At 40.5% G+C, this 13,967-nt stretch overlaps 1 pseudogene; it reads right to left on the bottom strand.

Annotated features, from left to right (window-relative positions):
* Window positions 1-647: 647 nt before the first annotated feature.
* Window positions 648-13,311, bottom strand: LOC136501500 (dynamin-2A-like; annotated as a pseudogene).
* Window positions 13,312-13,967: the final 656 nt, after the last annotated feature.

Here is a 13,967-nt window from a genome sequence, read left to right as displayed (position 1 = left end):
CATCTTTGGCTCTATTGATGAGAATTGTTTAACATGTTAGCTACAAATATTAAAAAGAAGAGGAGATAAAGGGTCCCCCTGACGAAGGCCTTTCTTCGTTTCAAAAAAGTGTCCAATCTCATCATTTACATTAATTGCTACACTCCCACCAGTGATAAAGGTTTCAACCCATTTGATCCACTTGGGCGAAATACCTTTAATACGCAGTGTTTGGAAAAAAAAAAGGCCGTCTAACCTTGTCATAGGCTTTCTCAAAATCTATTTTGAAGATTACCCATTCAGTTTTTTCCTGTGAAGTCCGTGTATTGTCTCACACAGGATAAACGCCTTCAAGGATGTTGTGTCCTCTCGTGAAAGCCGATTGAGTTGGGCTTAGAAAGGAAAAGTGCATAAAATAAAATTAGTAGTATAGGAAGCAGTGAAAGATTACAGTACATATCTGAGAAAAAAAGAGTATCTGGTGGTGCAATGCCTCGATCGGACAGACGCTCAATCGATCCTACAGGACTAATGTGAATAGTAGAAAATACAAAAATCTACATCTCAATTCTGTTCACGGTCATCTAATTCATAAACCTATATATGGTCACCTCGTTTCAGTAATAGTCCAGTCAATCTTGTTTTCACTTACTGGTCTTTATTAGCATACCTCTGAAAACTTATAATCAGCTGCTCAGGGGCACATGGGGCAAGAAGACGCGCTCCTTAATCAAACACCATTTGGTGGAGGCGGAGGCGGCCCTCGACTTGGTAAGCGGCGGCCGCCAGAGGTTGCTACAGCAGACGAATTGGTCGATCCAGCTTCGAATGCAGATTTCCATTCGTCACCGGAGTATCCCACCATTCTCCTCGGGCTACTCTCTGCAGGACATGATTGGCGATGAAATGCATGAATAAATTATAGCAAAAACATGCTGTACAGGATTGACATATCATGATGTTGCAGAGAGCACAATCTTAGATAAAAGGAAATTCCCACATGGCTGTATAAAAATTGAGAAAATAAAGATCAACAGCACTTTGTTGGGTCTGGTGTATGTATATATGAGGAACATATATAAATAAGTTCCAGAGATCTCTACAAAGTTGATCATAACATCGCAGTTGCAGAATGTGTATAAAAAATGTAGCTACAATATTTATTGATCAACAGCATTTCTTGGAGCAATTTTCATGCAACCAGGCAGCAGCCCCAAATGTACGTTGATTCATATAAAAGGAATTGACTTACCTGATCCAGCCGAATCTGTCGACAAAGTAGCACTGGCTTGCCGATTGTCATGGATGCTGAGCAGGCGAGTGACCTTGGAAAGAAGGGATGACTGCAGCTTGAATTTTTCACGCTTGCGCTTCACATTATGGTCCTCCTGGATTAACTCTTCAATTTTGGCTGCGCTTTGCGTGCTAACCACAGAACGGAGCTGTGAGTTTGTTACTTCAATTTTCTAGGTAAGAAATATTTCAAACTTTAATGGCTGTAATTGACTACAATATCTGTATTATCATCCAAGTCATATATCAGAGAAAATTCAGAATATCCAACATTGTATAGTCATGTTCTTGTACTTAAGTAGCTCTAATAAATCGACTGGTACCAGCAGGTATTACATAAATGATGTACATATATGCAGTGCAAAACCATAGAAGCAACTGGCACCTAAGAGGCTGAAACAGCAAAACCTGAATCAAGATCTTAACAAGTAAGAAGTTTTCATTTTCATGAAAAACATAGCAATATGTACCACTAAATCAACTTTGAACCTTAAGAAAGATGAAATCAATAACGTGGTGCTCAAATCACACAGATACATCACACAAGGGAAAAAAAGTAATAAGTTTTTTTCCCTGAAAATAACATATTGACAATGAAATACCCAGTACTCGGAAATAATTTGATAGAACCAACCTTATGGAAGTATACAACTGATTAAGCATATCTTCTTTCGCTTTCTCTACTTGGCAGAGAACCACAGCCTGCTCAACTAGAATAGTAAGACATTGCATGGCATAAAAAGAAATTAGGAAATCCTGAAAAAGATTGTCGTCTTAACTTGGGGACATTTGCTGCAAGACTGTTGAGGACTGCTTCCACATATCCACGGACTTCCTGGGATATCCATCTAAGCTCTTCTTCAGGGTTCACAGGTTTCTTGAGTATTGTTTCCTGGAAGGATAGTATGTACATGAATGGAAAATATTTTACAAGAATGAAGAGCAAATGCCACATAATTCATCCTTTTCTGCTGTAGTGGAAGGCTTCCAAAAGTTCTCATATGGGGAAATGAAAGGGCAGAACCAAATGCAAGCATTACAAATTCCGTTGACAAAACAAAAATGTAAGGTCTTGCAACATACTAGGGAACCATCTGAATGGCTTTGTTTCATTGGTCCGCCACCTTCTGAAGAGTTTTGTTTCTTTGCAGCAAGCCCTTTTGGGTCAACAATGCTTTTAATCTTGGTGACCCATTCAGTTTTATCACTCATACTTTCAGCCTTCAGTATAACAGCGTTATGAGCTGCCACGGTAATTACTAAAATTTAAGTGAACACTTGGAAAGAAACATCAAAGATGTAATTAATTAGAAACTATAACTGAGAAACATGTAATGAATTAAAAAATAGATCCAAAAGTACCTTTCAACACATTTTTATATGCAATCTTGTGAGTAATCTTGAACATAAGACTAGAATCTTTTCCAGTATCTACCATATTTGCCTTTTTAGAATCCTTAGAACTTCTTGGAGGATCTTCATCATCTAAAATCTCTTCAAGATTACAATCCTACAAGTTGCAAACAAAAATTAATGCAATGATAGATAATGTAACTGCGTGATCAATTGACCACAAGGTAGCACTAGGAGTACTAGGGTACCAAAAACTAGTGAATCTTAGCCAGTCAATCTGACCACATCCTCTTGTTGGCATCCCGTTTGGATCAAGCCAGTTCACCTAAATTTTAAATTCTAACTTGCATCTATATGTCGAACTTCAAATTGGCAGAAAGGAAATAGAAAACCTTTCTTCAAACTAATAAAGAATAACTAAGCCTGTTGCTTTAGCAAGACCTGGAACTGGCCGAACCAGTTCTTTGCACCTGATCATCTATTCAAAACACCACCCTTTCTGACTACTCTATTGACAACTGATTTATTATGGGATTCAATAAGATGCAAAGCCCACTAAGGGCGTGTTTGGTTTGTGGTCTCTCCTAGGCACCTACCAGGCATTCGATCCTGGCCCCACAGTCGACTGAAATCGGACGCCTGGGAGCGCTGCCTGGGCCAGGCAGCTCCGGCGAGGAGAGAACCAAACAGACCCTAAAAGCTATCAGATATAAGCTAAACATATTGCATCAACATAAACCTGAATGCCCAAATCGCAATAGAAGAATCATGACTCCCCTTCAAAGAAAAAAAAGAAGAATCACAACAGAAAATCACTGAAAAACTTTTACTACCTCCAAATTAATGACACCCCGAAAATGTCTCTCCTCTTGTTTCTTTGTGTATCCAAGCTGGGCACAAAAGAAATTTTAGAGCCACCATAAATGGTAAAAAGGAATGGATGAGTATTTTAATGCTGATACAACCAACCTTTCCGCTTTTCTCATTTAGAACAAACCATCGCTTGCTCCAGTCATTTGCTTTTGCGCGTTTTTTGAACAAAAAACCTTTAGCAGAGAAAACATGCACTCGCTATGTAATTAATCCAAGGCAAAGATTGAAAACACAAAACAGTTCTGCTTATGGATAGCTCTTCCATCTATTTTACTTATTATTATCTTCTACCTAATAAGATTAGCGATGGTAAATATACAATAATTGTAGTAGGGCCATACCAGCAATAATTTCTCCTGCAGGACCTAAAACTTGTATATTTGATGCCTGTTTCAGTCTCTCCTTGATGTGAATTTTTTTGTGGGGTTGTATCCTGAAATGGAAACAACCATTTTCACAGTTATTAACATGATGTTTTTGGATACTATAAGACAAACACTATGGGGTAACAACTAACTGTTCAAAATGTTTAACTATCCATACACAAGAAATTAGGAAAACATAAAGTAGGCACAATGTATAGTACAGAGTAGCATACTCTGCTTTTGTCTGGATCCTGGCCCTTCCTTGTAGAGCGATTCTTCAGCTCGTCCTCTTGGCGTTGCCTTTCCATCCTGGATTTTACGGACTTGACAATTATTAGACAGAAAAATAAAACGATACACCATTTTATTGAGAATGTACAAGACGGGTGCAAACTAGATGAGAATGTCTGTCAGTGCAAAGGAATTGGATCATTCATGAGTAGACACTTTAGTGAACATGATTTCTCATAATATATCGACAAAACCCTGGCTTCACTTATTCTGATTATGAATGGCAGAGATATTAAGTCTTAACTATGTTGAATTTACAATGACACAAGTAGACAGTTCATTATACATAAAGGCGGTTTACTCGAATTCCAGAATACCATTAAAAAAATATAGAACATTGAAAATAGTTGTGTTCTAAGTTGAAAGGGGATAGGTATGAAATAACTATATAATGAAGGAGGAAATCAACAAGTTTTTTACATACAACTTTTTTAACATTTTACATAGCAAAATCACCTAACCTTCTCTGCACTAAGCGAATAAAATGTTGGGGAGGTACAAATGCTCTCTCCATGTCAACTAGTGCAACGACCATCTTTCTTGCCTCATTCTTGAAACCATCTAGAGCAGCAGATGCTATTGCAATTACCTTGTCAGCAAAGGAAATAAAAAGGGTTACTGACTAACTAATAAAAATCTTTGGCTCTTAAACACACTTAAGGATTTTACCTCCCGTTTAAATGGAGGGTATCTACCAAGTCCTGGAGTTGCATTTGCTGCAGCTGATACTATGTCTAGCAATACACGGTGAACCTGATAATAATAATTCCAAGGAAAAGTATTGAAAGGTAACAATGTCATAAGAACACTAATTTTATACAGAAGTGGTTACAACTTCATTTGAACAGGATAGCTAAGGTCTCTGATCAGCTAATGAATTAAAATAATAAAGCATTACATACGTGAAATATTGGCAATTTCAGTAGCAATGGCATGACTAGACTAGTGAATATGCTTGTGGAATCAGGAACTACAGAAATTGACATGAGCATGTAAGCTAAAATGAATGCATCTGTGCGTGGGTGTGTTATGTGTTTTCGGATGTGTTGTAGTTTCAGTTCTCTTCTTCTCAATGCAATGATATGCAACTCTCCTGCGTATTCCAGAAAAAAAAATGAACAGCCATAGGTCCATGTTTTGATTGAATTAGTATGTATTACATCTTTCAATCTTAACATCAGAACATATATCCGAAACTTTTCAAGACGTAGAGTGCAACATGACAAACTGAAACTAGGTATTTGCTGTTAGAATAATGCATCTCAATCTATTCCAAGGGCCCAATGGGCAAATATACAGACGTATAAATATACAAAGAAGCTCCTATACTATGGGATAATTACATGTGACTATATACATTTGACACCCTGCTTTTTTCTCAAACTACGCATGAGAGTTGCGTGTCATTTCATTAAGAAGAAGAATAAAAAGATACAAAAGGGAGGGAAGTAAGAAATCCCCCTCCCAAGGCACCCCCTCCTCATGGGGTTTAGTCAATGCAGCATACTAGAAAGTAAACTAGTGAAACATGACCAGCTGCCTCAAACGACCAAAGGACCTAGGGATCCAAGACCAACGACCTAGCAAGGAACTCGTGTAAGGCCGAAGCTCCCGCCATACACCATAGATTGCTCTCATTGGCCATTGTATTGGAAGCAGCGGGTGAGGACACCATGGATGATGTAGCGGAAGTAGTGTACGGCAGATGAAGGTGATTAAGGATGTGGAGACCCTTATGTTCTCTATGGCGGTGGCTAGTCCCAACTATCTCCTAAGTTCGACAGTCTTGAACAAAGCAGGAAGAAGAATCAAAACCAACATGATAGCCTACACAAAGAAGCTGCATGGAGTGCTTAGGAACTATGAGCTAAGGTGAGAGAAAAGTGCCTTCATAGCTAACTGGAATAGTCTTGCCATCAAGTTGTCTGAACAATGACGAATAGCCAGAGGTCCCTTAGAAGTGACAAAGGAAGAATCTGGCGTTAAATGAAAATAGGCATTGGAATCCAAGATCAAAATACCTGGATAAGACAGAGCAATGCCAGCAGAGCTTGACATGGATTGGTTAGTGAAGCACTGAAGGATGGAGACATGTTGAGCAGTCTCACTTGGTGATAACATGTTCACCTTGAGAGGAGCCACTTGAGAACTCCCGCTGAAGACCACCTGAGGACCCTACCCCTCTTTAGAGGAACCATCGACATGGCCTTGCTTCTTCATACGGAGCATGAATACCTCCACCTCTTACAATAGGTGGAGGCCCATGCATGAGTAGCTATCGATGAAGTCACAGCTAAGCTGTAGTAATAGTAGGCACAACAAACATAGCTAAAATAACAAGTGATGGCTACTCATAGATACTACAAAACCGAGTCTCCTCAGCTCGAAGTGTAGTAAGGACCTCCAAAGTAGCTGGTGATGGTGATCTGCTCACAGGTTGAGCATGAAAAGGCTCAAACTCAGGATAAATCTCATGAGGAAGTCAACATGCATTGTCAATCACAGTTAAGCACACTATGAGCGCTAGAAGGTGGAGCCACTAGAGCAAGTTGGAGGATCCATGTCATCAATCTGATGCCATAGACAAGTGAACTACAGATAAAAGGCATCCACAGTGGAGTCACCTTGCTGGAGGCTAGCAAGTTGCCCCAACTAGTAGTAAATGTCCTCACCACCTTGTTGGTAATGTTCCTCGAGGTACATACAAATCATCTGTGAGGTAGGAAGTTTGATAATCTTCATGGAAATGTAATGTCTCACTCAAGAGCAACCTAATAGGCCTCCTAAGTTTCTGCAGCATAAATGGCAAGAGCATCATTATTGCCTTTGTGGCAGCCTCGTCTCCAGTATCCACCATGGCTGGAGACAGCGTTGCCGAGGACATCAGCAGGGCGGGCATTGGTGGACAGGATCTTATACCCATGACATGTCCCAACTAGCAAAAATGTCTAGGATGACTCGCATGCCATTCTTGATTGTTGGTCTCGTCCAACTTGATGATGGACGTGGTCTATAGAGGGAGTAGAGGAGCTACCATACTCTGGGAAGCCGGCAGTAATAGCACAATTAGTACTCTTGAGCTGATTTGGGGCGAGCCATGACTTTGATGATGGAGAAGGCAAGCAGCGTAGGCTGGTTTTGCTGCAAGAGAGGCAGGGGTGTCATCAATTTGGGGTGGTCGGAAGGTACTATGATGGTGATCAGAAGGGGTGCGACATGGGTGTGCGGAGCCATGGTTGCAGCCTATGCAAGGTGGGGTAGTGTGCAACTCAGACGAGTGGGTGGGACGCTACATGATAGGGCAGAGCGGCAGTTGCGGTCCCAGAGCAGGAGGGCACAATAAGGCGACATCATAGTTGGAGAAGTGGGTTCAGGGTGTGTGGAAGAAGGGGAAAGAGATAAAGATAGGACATGGTGGCTATGAGATTCACCGGCCACTCGCTAGCTAAGTAGCTATAGTGTGCCGGCAACAACTAATGAAGCCAAAGAAGGATCTAGAAACCTTACCACATTAGAGTAAAGCATCTAATCTATTCCAAGGGCCCAATGGGCAAATATACAGATGTGTAAATGTACAAAGAAGCCCATATACCTATGGCTAATTACATGTGACTATACATTTAACATTTGCAATGTACATGTAGATGAAACCTTGAAGAGGTCTACATCATTTACTAGATTGCAGTGACTACTAGTTCATGGCAGAAGAAGGCTAAAGGAACTCGAATATTACCTCATCCACAAGGAGTATTGATGGTTCCTTTGCTAACTCTAAAAGCCCTTTTATGAGAAACCTTAAGCCTTTTTCGGGTGATATCAGGTATGGCTGATAACCATCAGCCTCCAAAACAACCTAACATAAAGAAAAATGATGTTATATAACCATAAGTTTGACAAGTTCAAGTAGAGTTGGCTTTAATTATGTTTTATGTACAACTAATTACCTTTTTGACATTTTTCATATCAAAATGCTTGTCCAGAGGTAGTTGTTTGATCCTAGTTGGAAACTTTCCCTCAAAACTTGCAACAACTTTCCAACCCCCACCCTACATAAGCAGTAAAATTTCGAGGACTTTTAAATTCTAGCAGGTCTTGAAAAAGAGAAATTTCATAGAGGGGCAAATTAACACCTTCAAAGGCATATTGGTATTTCTGGTATGAATAGTATTGCAACTAGGATGAACTTACACATTTAAGATAGAATAAACTTTATATAAAACATCAATCTCACTAACGAAGTCTACAAATTAAGTTTGTGCACTCATTCCATATTCATTAAGACCATCCTCGTTCCTCATTCCATGTACTTGTATTGAAGTGCCTCATTCGCTTAAGAAACCAACCAAGGCTTGTTTGTGTTCACTTATTGACAAGACTGCAGACTATTTTATGAGTTGGAAGGACTCGCTTATCAACCGGGTCAGTAGACTGACCATGGTTAAAGAAGTCCTCACTTCAGCTCCTCTTACCTCATGATTGCAATTTATCAATCTTTCCAAATGTGCCAATAAAGAAATTGACAAGGTAAGGAGTTTTCTCTGGAAAGGGCATCAGAAGGATAATGGAGGGCAATTGTCTAGCAGCATGGCCAAAACTTAGCCGACCAATTGAATATGGACTAGGGATTATTCATGACATTTAGACACTTGAGTGGACACTTCGATTGCATTGGGTGATCTATCTTGTCCTGGTGTGGGCTTTTCATGCAAGTGCATCCTGTAGGTAAGGTTATGTATGCTATAGCTGTTGATACAATAGTTGGAGATGGCATGTCAACCAAGTTTTGTACAGATCGGTAGCTACACTAGTAAATCATAGCCAGAAGTTGCTCCTAATCTTACTGCTTTGGTGCCCAAAACGAGGGCCAAACAATTTATTTGTGCATGAAGCCCTTGCTAATCACAAATGCATTTTGGAATTTCGAGAGGCATTAACAATGCTTGTGTTGATTGGATATCTAAACCTTTGGGAATTTAGAGGAAGTCATTAAATCTTGAGGTACTGGATCAAGACAAGTGGATATTTACAAGAGAGGGCACATATTCTTATAAATCAGCATACATGGCCTTTTTTTTGCTTCAATCAACAGATTCAATACTAGGAAAAGGTTACAGAAATGTTGATCTCCCTTACGTTGTAAAGTCTTCCTTTGGCTTGATATATTTATAGATGATGGACAGCTGAGAGACTAGCGCGGAGAGGACTTCCACATCCTGTGCAGTGCCCATAGCGTGAGCAGGCGCAAGAAACTTTCAACATGTGTTAGTTTCTTGTGTCCTAACTCACGAAGCAATGTTTTTCGTTCTCCAAAATGTGGTCCCCCAAGCAGTTCTGTCCCCTAAGAGATTCATCTCGCACTAGCTGGTGTGGTGTGGAGCTCTCAAGAGGATAGGAGGACCCAAAAAAGGTTTTAACTCTTTGATCCATTTAGTTACTTGGGAAATTTGGTTCCCAGATCCCCAGAAAGTACAGCAGTCCGTGCTTCATGAACGTTCGTTGTGGTGTGCAGCTGGTGCAAGGCATCCTCAGATGCTCTTGCTTCCCGAGTCCATTTATTTTTTGTCTTGGGGATTGGTCGTTCTTTTTCCTTTTTATACGGTGCGATTTTTGTATCTTTAAGGCAGTTATGGCCTATATCCTAACACCCTTTATTTCTTCTTTAATGAAGTGATCCACAGCTCTCCCACATGTTTAAGAAAAAAAAAGAAAGCAAAGGTACAAGATACTTTTTTTAGAAACTGAAAAGATCAAACAAGTGGCACATAAAACTTCTACAAAGCCTTTTAATACATTGTACAATTGTGGCCAAGTCCAAAACAAGGATGGTTCAGACTGGCTGGTTTATGATGATAGAAATACTGCACAACATTACAAATGAACTGATGCTCAAAGTTTCTAATATCCTTTACTTTTGACGAAAATAAACCTCAGATCATGAATACATCTAAGAGATATATAGGCCAGCAGGGCGTGATGGTTTCAGACTGGCCGGTTTATGATGATAGAAATACTGCATATATAACAGCACAAATGAACTAATGCTCAAAGTTTCTAATATCCTTTACTTTTGAGGAAAGTAAACCTCAGATTATGAATAAATCTAAGATATATATAGGCCAGCAGGGACTGCATTAGATTTACTAACCTCACCCCCAGCAATATGTTCAAGAAACTTATCCTCGTATTCTCGGCAAAGTCCTAAAGCAATTGCCTTGGTTCCATCAGAACTTTGGGCCATCTGTTCTCCAAGCTTTCCTAATTCCTCTTGGACAATTTGAGACTTCCCTTGAAGACTAAAGTGATATGAAAGAGGAATAAAATTATCATTGATTCTAGCATACCACTACACAAGTTGACCAAAAGGAGCAGCATAAGTTTTTACCCATTAAGGAGATTTGGCAGCCTAGCTGTTATCCTTGTTTTTATCTGCTTAGCAAGTGAATCAACTAAAGCTACTCTCCCAAGCTTACTTTGGGGCGCTCCGCCAAGAATAGATATAAGGGTTTTAACTTCTGCTTGCCAATAAGCTTCCGGTGAGGTTTCAGAACCTACTTCAGACTGAGCAGAGGCAGTAGGAACAGAATGCCCAATTGTAGCTATCCATTGAATGTCCTCTGCAGTTCTTGGACCTTGGTTTACAAGCAAGGCCTGAACAGCACCCAGGGCTTTCTGTTCTCCAGAAGCTTGATCAATTTTGCTTAAGACACCAATGGTTCTAGTACCTAGTAAACAAACACATTAATATGCTTTCATAAAACATTACAAGTAAACTCGAATGCTATGTCAAGAAAGTGTAATGGAAAAGGAGTCCTGTTTTTGTGCAATCTATTATACACACCTTCTGAATCCAATTCTCTGGCAATCCTTAGAGCTCGAGAAGACGCCACGTCAGGTGCTTGAAGAGCTGGAATGATAACTAGCAAAATTGCATCATTGCGTGCAGCATAGTTGCTAATCTGGAGATGTGATTTCAAGTTGCAAGCCATATATGGAGAAAAGAGAGTACACACTTGGTTAGTTTTGCAGTTTCGATAATAATTCTTGACAATATGGAAATGTAGTGGTATTTCTAAACCTAACCACACCATTGCATAGGTAATCTGCTAGTTGCTCAAAAAGCTAAACAAACAATCAAATAGAGGACTACATAATACTCACCATTGATTCATCCATTGCTCCGCTGATCAACGCCCGGTATGTCAATTAGTTTTAGTGGAGGGGCTGAAACAGAAGGGTTAATGAGAAGTGAATACCCAAAGTAAAATGTTTACCATAACATGAAATTTGAAGGGTTTTTATTTTCGAAGACATGAGCCCAGGCATATTTTGTCAAAATTTGGGCAATATTATTGACAAAAGCATCTAGATTTCGATATCAAAACTACTCTTGATATGGATCAGAACAGAAAGGGTTTGGCGTGGGCTGCAGACCTGCAGTGGGTTACCCTGATTATTCAAAAATAAAAACCTACATGACAATTTTGTTTGTTTTAATGAAAACTCCCACTATTGACAACTGAATTACGAAACTCATTGCCATCGATCAGAAAATATTACTCAATTTGTAGCGAAAATAATGACTTGGTATAGTAATTTCTCAAATTTATTATCACTTTCATATGTGTATAGTAGGAGTTATGTATTCAATACTGCACCAGAGTCCAAAGATTACTATATGTGCTTTTTTTTTGCAATCTTCTCTTTGAAATCTATTTATCTTGTACATACATATTTTTCTTCAAGATACATATATAAGCAAAGGTAAAAATGTATCATCCACCTTGACCCTAAGCTTTATTATGTCAGAGCTTCCTACTGTACCTTTAATTCAGAGAAACAAATGAAAGAAGTTACAATCGCTGTAGGATTGACGCAGAACGGCGTATGGCTGCATAAAGCAAACAAAAAGAGTGTGGCCCAGTAGAAATAGATGCAGCCAAAGGAAATAACGTACGGTTCGCCAATCAATTGAATGAAACAGTGAAGTCGCTTATATATTCAAATTAAAAGAAAAGGAAATAGTGTATACTCATTTCTGAACAATACTCAGATTAGCTGTTTACCGCGTATGTAGGGAAAAAAAAAGAGATAAGAATAATGGAATAGGAAACCAACCTGTGCTAGTGCACAATTTCACAGTGATCTCATCCGACCGCCCCTTGCCGGAAGCCTTACTCAACCTGTCTTGCAACGAGTGCCTGAGGGAACCTGTACCATAGTCGTCATTCAGACATAGTCGCCACAAACACATGCACGCACCCAATGCAAATCCATCCCCTGATTTCACACAGTCCAAGAATTTTTTAGCCACGTTTGAGAGATCGTTCACCAAGAGAACTCACTCGCGGATATCTGCTGTGACTTGCTATCGATCTGCAGAACGATGGCCTTGCTGCTGAGTGATGCGTCCCGCTGCAGCTCAACGCAGATTGGGGCTCTTGTCGCGCCATTCTCCCCGGTAGGCTGCAATCAGCAACATGAGATTCGTCAGTGTAGGCAACAGGAGAAGCGCCTAGAGAAATATTTGGTAAATTATTATGAATCTCTGCTCCACCATTCAACGTAACAGAGATGGAATAAAAAAAACAATCATATAGAACTGTATACTTGCAGAATTAGACAAAGTGTACGCCGTATATGGAACCCAGAAAAGTGTGCAAAAAAAAAAGAAATTGGGGAAAAACTGTGCTCACGAGCACGGGATGTCCGATCAGAACATTGAGCAGCGCCGATTTTCCCGCGCCCTGCACAAATTAAACAAGCGCACGCGGAAACGCCATCATCAAGCCCCAGCAGCAGGAGCGCAAGGGTCGAGTTGCATGAATGCGATTGGGACGGAGGGGTGTACGCACGACGTTGCCGATGGCGACGACGGTGAGGAAGGATGAGCCGCGGCGGCTCGGGCGATCATCGGCGGAGGGGTCGTCGTCCGCGAGCAGCGCGGTGCCCTGCAGGGTCGTGTCGGCGAGCTCCGCCAGCTCCTCCATCGCCTCCATCGGTCCGGAGATTCAGGCTGATCGGCGATCGCGAGTGTCGCGCCACCAAGGGAGGCGGTTATTCCAGGGGTGGGTTTACTTTCTAATGGTGCGAGTTGCGGTGGATCGGCTTCTTCGTGCGGTCCCGATCGGGTTCTCTTCCGGGTTATGGCTGGAGACGTACGAGTGGTGAGTGGTGACGCTGGGTCTGCACTCTGCGCAGCGCATGCAGCTCCGCGCGCACCTCTCTCCCGTCCAATAAATATAAATATAATCCAACTGCATGCATATGCATGCAGCATGCCAAACCGGTGATCGAGCTCGTTTTATGTCTCGTCCATGCTCAAACCCTGCATGTACTTTAGGAGGTGTTTAGATAATCGTTACCGTTACACTTATTTACTAAACTTTCATCGAAGTTCTAACTTTCTAAGGTGAGAGTACCAGTTTACTCGCCACACCTTAGAAGATGTTAGGCGAAGAGATATAAGTCTAAAAAGTAGGACATGCCGCAAGCAACTGAGGCAGGAAATATAATACTAGCTTAAGAAACTGTAGACTTATAAAACAAACATTGTATATAGATCGTAAAACTTAGTCAACATTCAAATATATACCCTCTCCGTCCCAAAAAGACCGTTGTTTTGGGAACCAATCTGGACAAACAGATGTCCAAATTCCTTTCTAAAACAACCGTCTTTTTGGGGCAGAGAGAGTAGGGACAAATGACCATGACACAAACAATTTTATGAGGTACTCCCCCCTTTCTAAATTGTAAGCCACATTTTGGCTTTTCTATATATATTATTTCTATTATATAGATAGATATGGTGTATAT

Source organism: Miscanthus floridulus, chromosome 13 (assembly GCF_019320115.1).
Source record: "Miscanthus floridulus cultivar M001 chromosome 13, ASM1932011v1, whole genome shotgun sequence".
NCBI lineage: Eukaryota > Viridiplantae > Streptophyta > Magnoliopsida > Poales > Poaceae > Miscanthus > Miscanthus floridulus.
This window is presented reverse-complemented; position numbering and strand designations above follow the sequence as displayed.